Here is a 17,247-nt window from a genome sequence, read left to right as displayed (position 1 = left end):
CTTTTTATGTAATATCCTTACTTGCACCATTTGATGCTTTACTTTATGTTTTGCTGCAGCACTAGTGCCCCTCGTGATCCAACACATGATTTGAGTGTGTTTGTAACTTTGGACTGCCACTCATGACACTGTGAGTGATATGCTACTCTTAAGGTACTATTGAATCTTCAGCCCTGATATCAATGATGTAAGGGTACAAGGATATAAATGTTCCCTTACCACCTCTCATAACATGAATGTACTTTGGACCTCTGAAATGCCATTGCCTGATTTTGTTAAGTCAAGTTGCAAGTAACACCCATACTTATACTATGTAATATTTGATACTGCAAAGTCCTGAGTGTACACTTTTATTGTGCATATGTTGTATGTTTCAACTGCCTCTCTGTACACGCAGCTAAAATGCTCTTGCTCAATTTTCCTTCCCATATGCACAATTATAATTGTTAACTTTTTACTATATAATAACCTCAGGTGTAAGAAAACTTGCAAGTGGTATTCACTTCTCCATTATGTGAGCCTTACCAGTGCGTCCTCTTTCCCCAACATTTAAACGTATGACAATCCTAATATAGACTTCTCATCAGTTTAGGTGTTCTGTGGCTTATCCCCTATGATTGTGTCTGAGTCAAAAGGCTGAGGATAGAATCCTGGTGACCCAAATGCCTCACAGTGCCTGCTCATTTCCAATCACCCAACCAACATTTGTTTGTTTCCTCATAATTCAGTCAGAAATAGCAATCAGAACATTAATCCACAAATATCTACTGTTGCATGTTGAACCATACTATCCTGTCATAGAGACTATCAGTCCTTGATTTCAAATTGATCTAACTTCTAGCCTAGTCCTAAAATATGTTACACTGATCCACAATTTTCTTTAGCCATTTGGTGCCATGCTATTTTTGCGCCTCTACCCATACATTTGCATTGTAGCCCGAACACATAAAAGTTTGACTGTTATCAAAAGCATGCCTCTGGCTTCTTTCAATTGGCAGCTATCCTCTCACTGAGTTCTGTGATGGCTTCAGATAGGACCTCAGCATCCTTTCTCATTAGAATAATCACTTGAACTTTTCTCCATCTGTCCTGTTTAGCTTATTAAATGTGATTGTTTAAAGAAGACTTTCTAATGAGACTTAGCCATGGGTGTTGTGCCAGACGTTTCCATTACCTGAGCTAACTGGCAATGAAAAACCTGAGTTAAAGGTCTATATAGTGGGTACAGGGATGGTCAGGGAACTTGTCTAGGACCCTGTTATATGAATATCTTCCTGGAAACGTAGTACATGGCTGATTTGAAAGATATCCCAGGGTCTAAAAAAGGTACAGCGGCACCATTAATGAGCTGTATGAGGGCACTAGCCACAGCTTAATACTGCAAGCAGGAGCATTAGTTAAAGACCATCTCTGATGCTCATTTATTTAACTGTGTGTATCTATGGGAGAGGATGAGGGAAATTATACTACAGTTACATAAGCAACTTTCCAACACGGGTGGAAGTATGTTCCATAAGGAGCTTTGTGGCTAATAAATGTTGGCGAAAGTGAAGCTGAAAATGGCAGGCAGTCTTTCAAGTTAGTATCTGGTAGGTGAAGGGACCGGATTACCATTCCTTGTGTGTAGCTGATTTATGGGTGCACTGAGGAAGAGAGTGTATGTATCTGGCTACACACTGTTATCTAGATTAAATGTTTATGCCCAGGTTTCTTCCCACGTGGGAAGTGCCCTTGAGTACGGTAGGTAAACCTAGATTATTTAAGGCAATTTGCAGAATTTTTGTGGAATGTCAATGGCCTGGTGCACAGTTGGTTGTAACAAGCCAAAGGGCCAGGGAAATGGTCTGCTTTGTGGGAAGCAGGCATACTACGAGGCAAATTATGTGAAGTAGATGGTCCTAGATAAAGTTGATGCGAGGGATGTAAGGCAGTGACTGCTGTGCCTATTTAGAGATGTGGATTTGCAGCCTTAGTAGTCCAAGAGGAGATAGGTGAAAGGTCCAACAAGTGTGTCATACTGGGTTACACACTGTATCTGATGAATTTTGCAGGGTTCTAGTGCAGATTCCAAAGACTTGGACATTTATGGTCTATGTTCCCACTTGATGCAGGTTAATGCTTTTGATGAATTTTGGATGAGACGTTATTTTTCAGCAGCCCAGCAAAAAGGCATTAATCATACCATTGTCAAGAGATCTCATTGGCCTTTTGGGAAACAGCTGAAATCTTTTGTTTTTAAAACATTTTTTTTATTAACAACACGAGAAAGACAAAAAAGTACATTTTAACAAAACAAAATGTACCAAGGAAGTAGAGAAAAACAATTAAGCAAAATGGAGATAATTTCTGAACATATCAATACTGGTATAATATCACAACATAATGAGGTAACAAGGAACGTTGCGGGATAAAGCCAAAATAGTAAATAATACATCCAATAATCAAAGTTGCCTAAAACAAAAGAGAGAAGAAAAAGGGGAATTTCCCCGATTAATTTAAAGAATTGTGACAATATTTATATAAAGGTGCCCCAAATTTTATCACATTTCATTAATGAACGACCACCTCTCATTCTACCTAAAGCATGCTCCATTGTGTATATTTCATTAAACAATGACCACCATTCAATAATGTGGGGAGACTTCGGGGAGATCCAAGCTCGAGCCACAGTTAGCTTAGCGCATGACAACAAAATAGTTACTAAATCTTTCTGAGGGATAGTGACTATATGTATATCTAATAATACTGTTAATGCTGTAATTGAGGGTGATCTAACAAGTTTTTGTTTCAAGATCTTGTCCAGATCTGACCAAAACTTGGACAGAGCCAGGCAAGAAAATAGCATATGCTCAAGATCTGCCACCCTAAAATCACATTTGGGGCATTTAGTCCGGTCACTATAAAGAATATTTGTAGACCATTTAGAGATCCTTTCTGGTGTGTGGTATAGCATACAAGTGGTCTTAAATTGCTGTAGTCTTAAGCTTGAAGATTGTACGAGATTATTAATATTACGGAAAGAAGCAGCAATATTACTAGGAGTGATATTAGACCCCATCTTTAAACTCCATTTCTCAGCGATTTTAGAGCAGTCAATAATTTTATAGGAGTTGAGACATTTGTAACCCTCACTAATTGAAGATTTAAATTTAAATGAATAAAAACACTTCCATATGTCCGAATCCACGATTTCCCGGACTTTCATCTTACGTATAAGATAATCATGTATTTGTAAATGTTTAAATCTCATAGCTTCAGTCAATTTGTATACGTTTTTAAGTGTCTCAAAGTCTAAAAAGCTGTGGAAACCATATAGATCCCCTAAAGTTTTTATTCCACGAGCAGCCCATATATTTACCATGCCATCACTAAAGATCCCGGGAAGTCCCGGGTTTCCCCATAACAAAAGTTTAGGGTGAAAAAAATAGGTATTACATATTGTCAAAATGTTAAACCAAATTTTAACTGTATCTCTGGCAATCTTAAATCGCACCCTTTTAAAGTAGTTAGGGTCGATAACTCTTAATAAAAACATATTGGAGTCAGACTTTAGCATAAATGTATGAAAATAAAGTTGATTATCCATATTAAGTAGGCTACGAAGACGGCCGAAAAAAGATGCCAAAAAATATAATTTAAAATCAGGGAAATTGAGCCCACCTTTGTCTAAAGAGCGCTTAAGTAATATCATTGACCTGCAAGCTTTCCGATATACCCAGATAAAGCTACTGAGAATCCCGTCAAGTTTCTTAAAAAAAGAATTACTAAGAGATAATGGGATAGACCGGAATAAATAAAGAAATTTAGGTAATACCTTCATTTTGATCAAATTAATCCTACCAATGATATTTAGGGGGAGCTTGTGCCGTTTATTTAATAAAAGAGCCGTTGATTTTACTAAAGCGTCATAATTAAATGTAATTACCTCACTTATTTTAGAAGAAATGTTAACACCCAGATAAGTAGCAGTCCTACAAATCCCTTGTATGGGTACCACAGGTTTATAGTTTGCCACTATTTGTGTTTTATTTATATTCAGTTTATATCCGGACACGGCTCCGAATTTATTAACTTCGGCCATTATCCCCTGTAGAGCCTCTGCCACATCTGTGGGATAGATAGCTATATCATCGGCATACGCCGTCATTTTCAGGGAATGAGGGCCGCATTTGAAGGCCGTAATTTGGGACTGTATCTGTAAAGCATAAAGAAAAGGTTCCATTGAAAGCGCAAACAGCAAGGGTGACTAAGGGCATCCTTGCCAGGTGCCACGGGATATGGCAAAGATGGAAGACATCATACCTCCATAACTGATTTTCACCATAGGGTTATCATATATGGCTCGTATCCATCTTACAAATTGGCCATTGAAACCAAAAGCTGTCATTACTAACCAGAGATAATGCCACCCCACTCGGTCGAAAGCTTTCTCAGCATCGAACAATATCCTACCGAGTGGGATGGAATCCGTCTCTGCTATATCGAAAGCAGTTATGGCCATGTTGATATGAGCTGTGGTATCCCTTCCAATGACAAACCCATGTTGTTGTGGATTCACTATTTTAGGTATAAGTGGAGCCAATCGAGTGGGCAAAGCTTTAGCAAATACTTTGGGGTTGGTGTTTATACGTGAGATGGGTCTACATGACCCACACTCATCAGGAGGTTTACCCTTTTTCAAGAAGAAGACCATTTTAGCAGTATTCCAGGAGCTCGGGCTTTTCCATTCTCACCAATAAACTTAATTACCTGATAGAAAAGGGGTAATAGCTCATCGATACAAATTGTATATATCTCTATTGGTAAAGCATCCTCCACTGTCGCTTTTCCTGATGGTAGGGAAAAAATGGCTTGCCTGATCTCAATCATACTGATGTTATCCGACAGTTGGTCTAACCCAGTTATTCCTATATTTTCTTTAACATTCCTGTCCAAATAGTCTTGTACATGAGCCAGGCTAGGGTAATTTTCTGGAGTATATAAGGTTCTGTAAAACTCCACAAATTGTTCCAGTATCTGTGCCGGCTGATCATAAATAATATTATTGGGACCTTTTAAAGTTTTATTCAATGTTTTAGCTTTATCATCCGCAACCTTATAGGCCAAAATGTTCCCGATTTTATCACCACTCTCGTATTGAGATACTTGATATTTACGTAATTTCACACTGCTCTTTTCCCTAAAGATGTTTTTCATCGTAGATTTTAAGTTCACTAGCTTTAACCCCAATTCAACAGCATTCGGGAGCCTTGATGTAGAGCATCAGCCATTAATTGTTCTAGCGATAAGATATTAGTAGTGAGCGTTTTATTTGTTTTACGACGCTCAAAGTTCTGTCGAAAAACAAATTGTTGGGTAAATCCCCTGATACTGGCCTTACAAGCATCCCAGACTATGATGCATGAAGTGGAATTCAAATGTATTTCAATAAATTCTATAAGATGCAGCTTAAGCTGAGAAATAAACTCTGTGTCTAATAATAAATACCTGGGAAAAGAAAACAACCTAGGGCCCTGATATTGTTGTGGGGTATTAAACGTAAGCAGAATGGGGTTATGGTCTGAGTTGACCCGTGGACATATCTCGATGGAACTGGTATTCAATATCCTACTTGTGGCCCAGGCCATATCAATGCGTGAACATAATTTATGTGGCGCAGAATAGAATGTATACCCAGCTATATTAGGATGAATACTTCGCCAGATATCCCTAATATTATGAATGCGGCCTATTTCTAAAATTGCAGCGCGAGATTTACGCATACGATGAAAGGCACCGCGCCTGGTAGTATCGAGATCATAATCCATTAAGCAGTTAAAATCTCCCATAATAACAAGTTCCCCTTCCCAATCCAAAAGTTCCATATTTAGTCGGTCGAAAGTAATAGGTTCATCTAAGTTTGGCCCATAAACAACACAAAATACATATTTACACTTTTCAACAATCAATTGCACTATAGTCCATCTCCCTCCTTTAACTAAAGCAGTTTTAAGAATTTCAACTTTACATCGCCTATCTTTAAGAATAGCGACCCATCTAATTGGAGAATTTAGTGTAGAACAAGCAATTATGTCGTAACCTAGTTGGCCCAGTAGCTTTTTAGGTCGAGCCTTGGAGAAAGCATGCGAAGCATGGTTTGCCCTGCTCGACAACTATTGTCAGCCGTCTCCTGGGAATCTGAGACAGGGGCCGGGCACGAGCGTCGACTTCACCTCGTGGGCGCGCACGGCCAGCCCCTGCCTCAGATTCACAGCAAGACAGGCTCTCGCCCGCGCGCACACACAGCCACACTCACGCATGCGCACACACATACACCCACGCAGGCACACAGACGAAAATATACCCGCGCACAGCTAACAGACACACAGTCACACATATACATACACACGCACAGCTACACACGCGCACACACACAGCTACAACCCCCTTCCCCCTCTTACCTCACCGGGCTTCCCGATGTTCTTCACCCAGGCCCCCTCCTGGGACCCGGGACTTCAGCTGCCGGACTTGGGAGGGCGGGGGCTGGCCGCGCATGCGCGGCATTTGTAACTGGGGCTCTTCAGAATAAAAGTTAGAAATGCCGCGCATGCGCGGGCAGCCCCCGCCCTCCTGTTTGTGCCCCGCATTCCCTTTATATTTCCGGAGTAATGCCGTGCATGCACGGGCAGCCCCCACCCTCCTGTTTGTGCCCCGCATTCACTTTATATTTCCAGAGTTTTTGATGGGCTTGGTGGCCGTTCGAGGGCATTAACCGAGAGTTACTGCCCTGTCAGCTCGTTTTATTTTGCGGTGTTTCTATTTAAAAAGGTAAAATGGCTTGTCCAGTTGCAGAGATAAGGTTGTGCAATTGGGTAAGAGTGTGTTGTGAACGGAGGTCATCACTCGCCTCTATGTGCAGAGCAGAGCATGCAACAGCAGCACATTTAAACATGTATAATTTCATGCACCCGAATCTCAGAGCCGTGTGCACGGGGTTTGTGCTAGCATTGTTCTAAAAACGGATCCAGCGGCTTTGGAGAATAGACTAAAATATGCTCTCAATTTATGCAAAAGGCCCAGTCATTTCATGGTGACTTACTAAAGGTAAGAAACCTGACTTGTAAACCCGGTTACCTATCAACACGTTCGAAGGTCACTGGGGATGGGTGAGGTGTCTGTATTTCTCTCCCTTTTGCATACAGTATATGGATATTAATGTTGACTTGATGGACACGTCGGTCTTTTTCAGGATTGAAAAAAACTTTGCCAACCAAAATTCATACCCCAGCGGTATTCTTTTATTTGATATTAGTATGCCAATTATGCGAATATCTACGCAGCTGCGTTTATCCCAAAGATGCTTCTCACCATCTCAAACATCTCCTCACACTGTTATTGGTACCTCATACCACCAGTCGTGTTACTGCTAATTTAGTTGCTCGCCTTCTTTAATACTGCCTTTCGCTTTCTCACTGTCCCGTTTTTTCTGTCCCTGGTTGCCTTTTTCAACGGGTTTACAAATTTGCTCACACTGTTTCTTCCCTGCACAGTCCATGCACTGCCATTTTAAAAACAACATATATCTTTTGTGCAGCAATCAGTGAATCATGAGAGAAAGAGTGGTATTATATCGGGATCGATTATGCTTGGTGAAAAATGTGGTTCAGAGCAGTGTGATAAGTGGGCTGCGGGACTGAGCCTGACCCCTGGTGGGTGTGCCAGCCCACACGGCAAATCCGCAATAAAAGCGCAATCTTACCCCTGTCATGCGCAAGTGATCATGAAGAAGCCCTAGCTAAGATTGGTTAGTCCATAAGCAAAAAACAGGGCATTGATGGCGGTAACTTACATGTTAGGTTGGCCCAAAAACCCCTAAATAAGTGCCCCCATTGGTGCATCCTCAAGTGTTATTTTCTGTGAGCCACAATAAGAGGGTCCTGATGTTGAGAGTGCTCATTAATGTCCTTCCCTCTTCATTGTAGGTGGCACTGTCGCCAAGATTGTGCAATGGCAATGTGGACTGAAAGCAGTGACACACTTCACTCCACTTAGCTTCTATGGCCACCCCCCTCGGTCCACCTCTCTCCCCCTGCCCTGCCCCCTCCACCCCCCTCTGCCCCCTCCGCCCAGGCATGCTTGCTTGCGCTCTTCTCTCCCTGGGGAATCTGAGGTTCCCCAGGGAGCACCACGTGGTGGCCAATTACTTGCTGAAGTGTTTACATCGCGCCTCAACGCTGCCTGGCTGCTTCATGGTGCTTTAAGGTCCCGTAAAGAGCAGAATGATAAACGCAATGGTCTCATTCAGACAATAAAGTAATTTTCAACAAACAGACGTGCGATAGTACGCGTCGGTTTTTGGGGGTAAAATATTGAGTGCCAAGAGGACACATTTCGTCCACTTCGAGACACTATAAGAGCACATAAATATAAATAGGTACATTACAGGCAGTAACCAGAGAGAGCGCTGCACGCATTCCAAAAAGACAGGATTTATGGGAGGTGAGGGGTCGCAGAAGAATCCCAGTTAAAATAATTAAATATGGGGCCACTAGCCCCGCCCCTGAAAGTTATTTCTCTTCCATAAACCAAGAGGGCATCTTAAAATCAAAGGAGAGTAAACTCTCTTCCTGTATGTGCTCCGTTTCCTCATGTGTGCTGTGACTCCTTACTGCATTGCAAATGCTTGTACTTTAAAAATCTGGTAACCCTAGCATTAAGTAGTATTGTATTTTATCACTCTCGGCAGGATGTAGAGCGGTGTCGACTGCAAAAACCCTAGTGTGACAGTGCACGATTTTCTCCTTCTGCTCAAATAAAAGGTGCCCGGCTGCTGACACATTTACAGCTCTCTAGCTAAGTATGCACTGCCCTCTCCTCCGCTCGCCCTCCCCGCAGGGCCCTCACCCTATCTGCAATGTGTTGCAGTAACATTATGTCACTGTTGTCCACGGTCACACTTTGCGTCTGCCTCCTTTACTCCTCGTCACTTCGACCTGAACAGGCGCCTGCGTGCACTGACTGAAAACGGCCCCCCAGTACAAAAAAGGCGTGCCTACTGGCTTTAGCCATCTCAGGAGCAAGGTGTTTCATAGCACGGGTCACATTTCAAGCTTGTGGTTTTATTAACACACATATTCCCTTTCTACATTACAAAGTTTGAATAGTCCCTCTTTCATGCACAGCTTTTCTGCTTGCACAACTCCCACAACTTCAGGGGGAGGAGCCTGGCCCTCGACACTGGAAATAAAAAAAGCATTTGCAATGCAATAGATCTCGCTTTACTGAAAGTTTGAGCTAATGACGTTGCATTATTAGCTGCAACACCAGTAGCTCAAACTTTCACTACTGCGAGACCTATTGCATTGCAAATGCTTGTTTACATTTCGATCCCCAAAAATTAGTGCTGCTCCCCACTAAGTGCAAGGACCGGCACAAATTAAGCACTGAGTGGGCGCATCCTTGGTGCTGGCAGTTCCTTCCCTAAAATCCTAGGGAGGGTGGATGTTGCTTTCGCAGACTTGTCCTTACCCAGTAAGAAGCGCCTTCAATGACTCCACAGCAGCAGCCCTGATTTTGGACTACCCTGTCAGCAGACACGTCCCGCCTCTACAATTCTCACCTTGTATCCAGGCACTTTAATTAAAGGGGTCTCCTTAATCCCACCCCCCCTCCACCCATTCTCTGCACACAATGGCCTCAGTGTCGTGTGTCTCAGACACAAAGAGGCACTAAAAGATGAACTGCGCCGCCCTGCATAGCTCTGCGCTGCCAAGGCGATCGTCTTAGCGCAGAGCGGCCCTGACACCGGCAGGGCCCTGGAAAGGACGCTTCTCAGACAACCTGCCCGCTTTGTGTTTTGTTTCTTTCATGCATTAAATTTAATTACATTAAACAGCAGTGGAATTAAAAACACATTCTGTGCATTTGAAGGCCGCAATCACTGGAGGAACGCCTGGCCCACCTTTCAACGCAACCACGGGACAAGTTTTCATGTTTTACAAATTATTCTTCATTTGTTTGTTATTATGCAACAATACTGTATATGAGAGTTAGGCCGTGCTTTCAACGAGACTGCCTGTCTTAGTAAGAAGTTCCCGAAGTAAATAAGGTATGGACGAGGAAATTTGCTTTCCTTATTCCTCTGGGTTAGAGGTAACCTATGAGCTCTTTGGAGTTGAGAGTCCCAGTCCCAATCAGATAGGTCTGGGAATGCCTTCTGAAACAATTTAACAACATAAGCCCTTGAGTCTGACCCTTCTGCACCTTCAGGTATCCCAAAGAGCCACAAATTTAAATGTCTTTGACGGTTTTCCAGATCTTCCAGTTTCAGCAGCAGGGTCGTAATCTGTGAGTCATGTCGGTTCACAGTAGACTCTATACGAGCAGTCCCTTCTTCAATACCTACTACCCTAAGCTGCAGACCCTCTATCTCCTGTGTGATTCCCCCCAATTTAAGAGTAAGCTCTTGCAAGGAATTTTGCATTTTGCAGTTGTCATCCCTCAGCTATAAGAAATGTTCTTGTGCCTCCTGGCGATGATTCGTTAGGGTTTGTAAAATAATGTCGAGCGGTGGGATGATAACCTCTTGTTCTCCAGAGGCAACTGGAGCTATGGGCAAGTCAGTAATGTCAGATGCAGATGAGACTGGGGGTGTTGAAGAAGTTGAGCTGGAAACAGGATTCGTAATATTGCAGCTGAATTCTAAGATGTGCCATAGAATTCCAACCATAGAACAGAGAGAATAACTTGTCAGTACCTCATGAAGCTATGCCCTATGTTTTCAGGATTGTTCTATAACAGTAAATGAGTGAGGCCTTGCATTGCATTTCTGGATGAAGATGTCATTTAAATTTTTTTTATTTTAATTGGAAAAGTTCAGACCATCATACAATTGTCATTAAACATCAGGTCGAAATTATTAAAACATTACAGTTGATGATTTGAAACCAGAAAGATACTTTGTTTTAAACTCTGAATATAAATAGGCCATACAAATACAAACAATAAATAATTTGATATTTTCACACTCCCTACCTTTCTTATTGGGCCACGACTAAAACATAAGCTTTATCCCAACACCTCCCAGAGTCTGTAAATGGCTGCATAGGAACCCTATCTTCCTTCCAGTTCCTTAATTCTACTTAATTTAGGCCGCAATTGCTGAAAAGTTTGGATTTCTTTTGAGCACCCATTTTGAAGAATTATTGATCTTGCAATTGGGACAATGATATATATTCTTTTTCTTTGTAATAAATCGATTTTAATATCAGGTGAATACCCACAAACTGCTGTCTGGACATCAGAAGACGGGACGGAGTCAGTTCCAAAGGAAGAGAGCAATACAGGACAATCTCCAACCAAAATTAATTTATTTTTGGACAGCTCCAAAATATATGGGACCACAACTCCCCCTTCTCTCAGACACGTAAAGCAGTATGTTTTATTTTAAGTAGAAAAACTGGGGTTCTACACAACAGCCACTTGGCGTAAAACTGCATCTGTCTAAAATGTGCCCCTTTCATCAAAGTAAGATTAAATGAATTAAACGTCTTCCAGGTGATAGATAGCGACCTGAATATCTTCTTTAGATTGTCACTTGAGGCCTAAAAGGGGGTTGTGATACAGGAAGATGATTACCATGTCAATTAACGTTTTATTCTATTTCAAGTATTCCTTAAGGTGAGGACTAGTTCTTGCAATCTCACCTTTACAGAACTTTGATCAGTATCTAGGGGTCGATTATGATTGCAGTGAATCCGCATCCTCCGGGCCGGTGGAAGCCACCGCCGGCCCGGAGGATGGGGATTCACCGCCGCGGACCCGGAAAACACCCCCCGCCAGATCATGATGGCGGGGGGATCAGCGGTGGACGGCAGGTCCGTCCGCCGCTGAACCGCGGGGTGTTGACCGCAATTTGGTGGCCGTGTCTGCAAGACACCGCCAGCCAGATTACGATGTGTGTGTAAACATGCTTTTCCGTGGCGGATTTTCTGCAGTGGAAAAGCATGTGGAGAATTGCTTCTGGGGGGCCCTTGCGGGCCCCCAGGGTGTTGAGGGGTGGGGGGTGCACATGGGGGATACCTATGGTACCCCCCTGCATTTGCATGCATAATTGACATTGCGGCAGGTGCTGCTTAAAGCAGCAGCCGCCGCAATGTTGACTTTACAGGATGTGACTGCCAGGATGGCGGTCACATCCTAATTCCAACGGAGGGACCGCCACTGCCCCTGCAGACGGTCCCTCCACCTCAGGGGTGGCGGACGGACGCATGTCCGTCCGCCATCCTAATCGACGTCCTAGTTTGGTAACTTTATGGCTCCTCCCAACTTGGCAGTCTTTGTGTTACTTACTGGTGGTGTCTATGCACCATTCCATCTGAGTGACGATTTGAAAAAGGAACTAATGTATGATAAAAGTTTGAATGCAGCTCGAGCGATTTAAAAATGTACAGAGAAAGAAGAAGCTGATATAAAAAAAACAAAAGAGATAATTAAAAGTACAGAGTTTCTAAATGTTTAAATGTAAAGAGTGTACTGTCCTTTAAGCTAACCTGATTAAAGTTTGATCTCAAACAAAAGGTGATACGGGAAGTCTTGCCACTGGCAATCACTCGGTATACCATTCCAACCCATCCTTCTTTTGCCCACTATGCCACCTCAGATTAGCCCCACTAATATTCAAATCAGTCTTAACCTTTCTCCAACAGGAAGAGTTCAGCCTAAACTGCCAAGCCAGGTCTTCTCTGGACAGGAAAACAAGCAACCCAAACTCAGTTTTGCCCTGCTTGGGGCTCTTCAGTCAGGTTAATGGATTGGAGTGCTACCCCAAGTGATTGCCAGTGGTTAGTCATACTGCAAGAATCCTCAAAAACCCTTTTGTGTGTTTGATATCTTGCCCTAAGTGACCAAGGGTACCCCAACATGTGGGTCCTTTGCTCACTGTGCCACTGGAACCAAGAACCACTATGCAAGGTGGGGGAGGCACACTTGGGAGGTTGGGCGGAAGGCATAGCCACAGCTATCGCCATGCACAGTGTTGTCATGAATGATGTACTTTCGAGTAGTGCAGTAATGTTCTCAATGATGTCAGAGAAGATGTCATGAGTGATGTAATATGTGAGGTAATTAGCAGTGCATGTATTGGGAGTGAGTATAGTTACCTTAGGGCATAAGCTACAGTTACTTGAGATAACTTTGTCCTCAGTATTTTGTTTGCACTATTTTTATAACACAAACTTCAGTTCATGACTCTGGACTACAACCTTCCAACACTCTTCCTTGCCTCCCCAAAAGAGTGCACCACAATGCACATTGCTGGAAGGAGGGTGTATATAGCTTTCAATATGCAAATAGACCACTCACACATGTCATGCATTCAGCCAGTGGAAGGGTTCCAGGGTAATTGGACTAGAAACTTTTACAGCCTCTGCCATGGGCTAGACACAGGAAGACAAGCAATATGACGTATCATAATATGTTTGATGCTCATGGAAAAACTCTGTCCTACATGTGACGATGTTGTTACTGTACTGTGCCTGATTGTACCTTTCCTCCACCTACCTCTTTGGCCCCTATCAGGGTGTACGGCCTGCCGTAGATCCTGTTCACCAGCCAAATGGTTACAGCATTTATTACCAAATGTTATGTGTTAAACCAGTCGGGAGCAGCGAGTGCCGCCTATTAAAGCTCTCTTCTATTCCTGAATATAAAAGCTCATACCCTGGTCCTTTCTTTACCTTGTGCTTCTACAATGAAATACTCCTGAGCATAGAGGTGGCCAAGCTACTGAAAACTTGAGTCCTGTTGGAAACTTGAGCCCATAACAAGTCAAGCTTTCAGGTGGCTTCAGCTTGCCTCCCACCATGTACCCTGGATGTGGAATTACAGCCAGAGCCACAAACGTTGAAATAACGAACCAGTTTTGAGTCTCGGCGTCAACTCCGATCTTGTGATTCTGGGCAAATCACTTAATCTACCCATCCCTATCAAAATGAAGGATGACCTTGTATAATGTAACTTGTGTTCATGTGAAGGGCTCCAATACCATCCAGGTCGAGTTTGGGCTATATAATTACTACAGAAAAATGCACAAGGGAATGAAACATAGCCTTAACCTTAGGAAAGACAAATAGATATGCATTTACTGTCTGATTTGTACAAAGTGAAACCATTCATTCTTCATTATCCTGTATGGCGGTTCTTTCAAACGTGTTCAGAATATAATTTGTAAAAAAACGATTGTGTTTCATTTAATAAACTAAAATGTTACTTTACAATAATCTGGACCACATACAAGGCTTACATGACAACTGTCTTGCCTTCTTAGTTCATTAATGGTTCATGTTTAATAACTTTTAATAAATAACTTCTCAGTCCTGTATTAATGTGATGTATTAATGTTGTATTAATTTGATGTATTAATGTCAAAGCTTTCACATGTTAAAGTAATACACATTTTTGAATTTTGACGACTTGATTGTATTTTACGTGATGTTTGTTGTATGATTTGCATAGGAAACATTCTAAATGTGCTTTGCTCGTGCACCGGCTCTATGATCCGAGACAGATTCTTGGTTCAGCTCTAGCTCAGCTCTCCCCGTTAATTTGTTGACTCGTCCATTACTTCATGAGAATGGGAAGCCGAGTCCTGCATCTCTACCGTGACAATGTCAGTGCTGTCCCTTGTGTTCTTTCTGTCTCCCATTTTCAGCGCTGTTATTAAAACCCACACCTCCCACTGCTGGTAGTAGCATGTGACAGGTTATGCCAGACTGGAGATGGTAGCAAGAGAAGCCTCAGCACATGCAGCTTGTTGAGAGAGCCCCTCCCTCGTGGCTCCTGTCGTAAGAAAAATAAATAATACTGGGTGCATGCACAATGATCCATATCGTGAGCTGTACATTTTTCAGTGCTGACTTTCTACAGGCATCTTTAATTCTTCTTTTCATCATATACAAGTGCCTATGAATTTCAGTAGACATGCGCTCTGTCTGAAAACTTGGTAAGGAGGGGTGCAGAACAGACCACTGTCCAGTTGTATTGTGTGAAAAAGAAACAGGTGCCCGTCACATACTTTACCTCAGCAATCTGCCTTACAAAACTAAAGCCTCAGTATACATCAAATGAACTATCCAATATCCTACCCCCACCCATATGATCCCACCCACATGTCCCACCTCACAACTACCTAATTTTAATTGTAGTGCATTTCAACAGTTTTCAACTTTACCTTTCCCCTACAGCCTGTGATTGCATGTATCCAACTGTAAGCAATCAAACTTCCTATACATAACCTTAAACTTCCTGACTACTCTCCCTTTCCACATGGTTCGCCAACTGGCAACTCTAACAAAATTTTAACTCATGCAAAATGTTCCAGGCCACCCAGAAAAAGGGAGTCGGCTAAATTTTTCGGCTCTCCCCCTGCTGCCCCCTACCCAATCTACTTTATCTCCTAGTGTACAGAGACCTCACCAAAACTTCCCTTGCTCTGACAAATACAATTCCATCCCCATATGCGACAAATGGACCCCATCACTTCTAAAAACCTACCTGTTGTTGTACTTAATAGCCACATGAAAAATGCACCTGGCACCAATCTCCCTGCAAAAACCAAACATCTCCCTGTCCACTTTCCTATGTACCCTGTCTATAACTGAGAGTTTGCTGGCCTCATTCTAAATATGCCTCATCATAAACTCTTTCCATAAAGCAAAGCACCTGACCTGCCAGGCCTTAATCTGCAATAAATTCTTTTCATTGCCCTCAACAGAATCACACCTCTCCCTCATAAGGCCATTCTCCCCAAAATGGATACACTACACATTCAGGCATCTAATGCCTACTATCATGCCATTCAAAAATTGTAAAAAATCACACCAGCACATACCCCCTTTTCTCCACCAAGTCATGATGGTCAAAACCTAAATTCACCCCAAAACCCCTCTGTGTAGCTTGCCTCTAGACCCACTTGTTGAAAGAATGGCTCACCACCCAAATGGCCATTTCCTCTGCTTCTGGGCCCGTAACAGAACCTGTAACCAAACAAAACAGAAGTAAGGATTCAAAAACATGCCTCTCACATAATACCTATAGCAGTCTGAAGACCAGCTCTGCCTGCTCACGTCCAGCCTCTATTCTCTGCTTCATCGCCACACCAATACAGAAGGAATGCCTACCATACTGAGCTAGAGGAACCCCCAATGCTGCAAGTGCTTTGAGGCGAACTGATAGCATCTGAAATATTGACACTTTTGTCCCAGACTGGTCCCCGAAAACCATACCACTGATTGATACCCCTACTGCAGGCAGCCCATCAATCCCACCAAAACATCGACCAATGCCCGGCGACATAAAAGAGTTCAAGAGTATACTCCACCCTTGAACTCTTTGATCAGTTTTTGAGCTATAACGCCATTACTCCAACCTGCCCTCCCTTTTAGTGAGGTCCTTCTACCGTACCCCTCCGAGGCTGCTGCCCCCCAGACATGTGGAACGCACCAAAAACATCCAAGGCATTGGTGCCGAGAACAGGCATGCCTTCCATGAACCCCAGCACAGTATAGGTAGCTGCCGCAGAACCTCGCAAACCAATTGCCACATTACCAGCTTCCTAAACCGCCACAACCTACTCTGCTTCTCTGCCCAAACCTCAAGCATCCTTTGACCCAATGTGCCTGGAGACGGGGTGTACTGCCAGACCAATTTCCTCATACAGCCGCTCCCCGCCAGTGTTCCGTAAATGGTAATGTGTGATAGGCCCGTCTTGGTTAAGTCCAGTATAATCTGGATCATGTCCTCAGCCCAAAGCCAACCCTCCACCCTGCACCCCCATTGCCAAAAATGTCAGCCATGTCTCGCCGTAACTTCTCTGTGTTTACTCTGTGAGGGACCCTTCAACCAGTTGCACCATCCTGTGTTTCCTATCGACCACAACTCTTTTCCAGCATATGCGTCTTGAATCTGTCTGCATCCTTGGCCAACCCATGGAATCTCCCGCACCGTGAATGAGAGAAAGCATCCACAATCTCATTGAAGAAATATCATGCCACAAGCAACCCAACTCAAAAACCTGCATCACCTTCAACACCTTTGCGTCCCTGGCAGACTCTCTATTCATGACCTGCATTACTGACAAGTTGTCAACCAGGAACAGCTGATGCACTTGATACACAACTTCTGTTCCCCACAATATGACCGTCACAACGGGATGCTCCTAGCTTTTCACTGTTCCAGCTGAGCTTCTGCACACCACCTGTCTTGCCAATA

General features: G+C 43.1%; 1 protein-coding gene and 1 long non-coding RNA gene across 5 annotated transcripts in view; one reads left to right on the top strand and one right to left on the bottom strand.

Annotated features, from left to right (window-relative positions):
• LOC144824123 (uncharacterized) overlaps positions 1 to 17,247 on the bottom strand; it is a 199,585-nt gene that overhangs the window by 1,009 nt on the left and 181,329 nt on the right. The gene's annotated exons all lie outside the window — the stretch shown is intronic.
• The window catches only part of LOC144824122 (aminopeptidase Ey-like), an 836,887-nt gene that overhangs the window by 804,774 nt on the left and 14,866 nt on the right, over positions 1 to 17,247 (top strand). The window lies entirely within an intron of this gene.

This window comes from Lissotriton helveticus, chromosome 3_1 (assembly GCF_964261635.1).
Source record: "Lissotriton helveticus chromosome 3_1, aLisHel1.1, whole genome shotgun sequence".
In the NCBI taxonomy this organism is placed as follows: Eukaryota; Metazoa; Chordata; class Amphibia; order Caudata; family Salamandridae; genus Lissotriton; species Lissotriton helveticus.
This window is presented reverse-complemented; position numbering and strand designations above follow the sequence as displayed.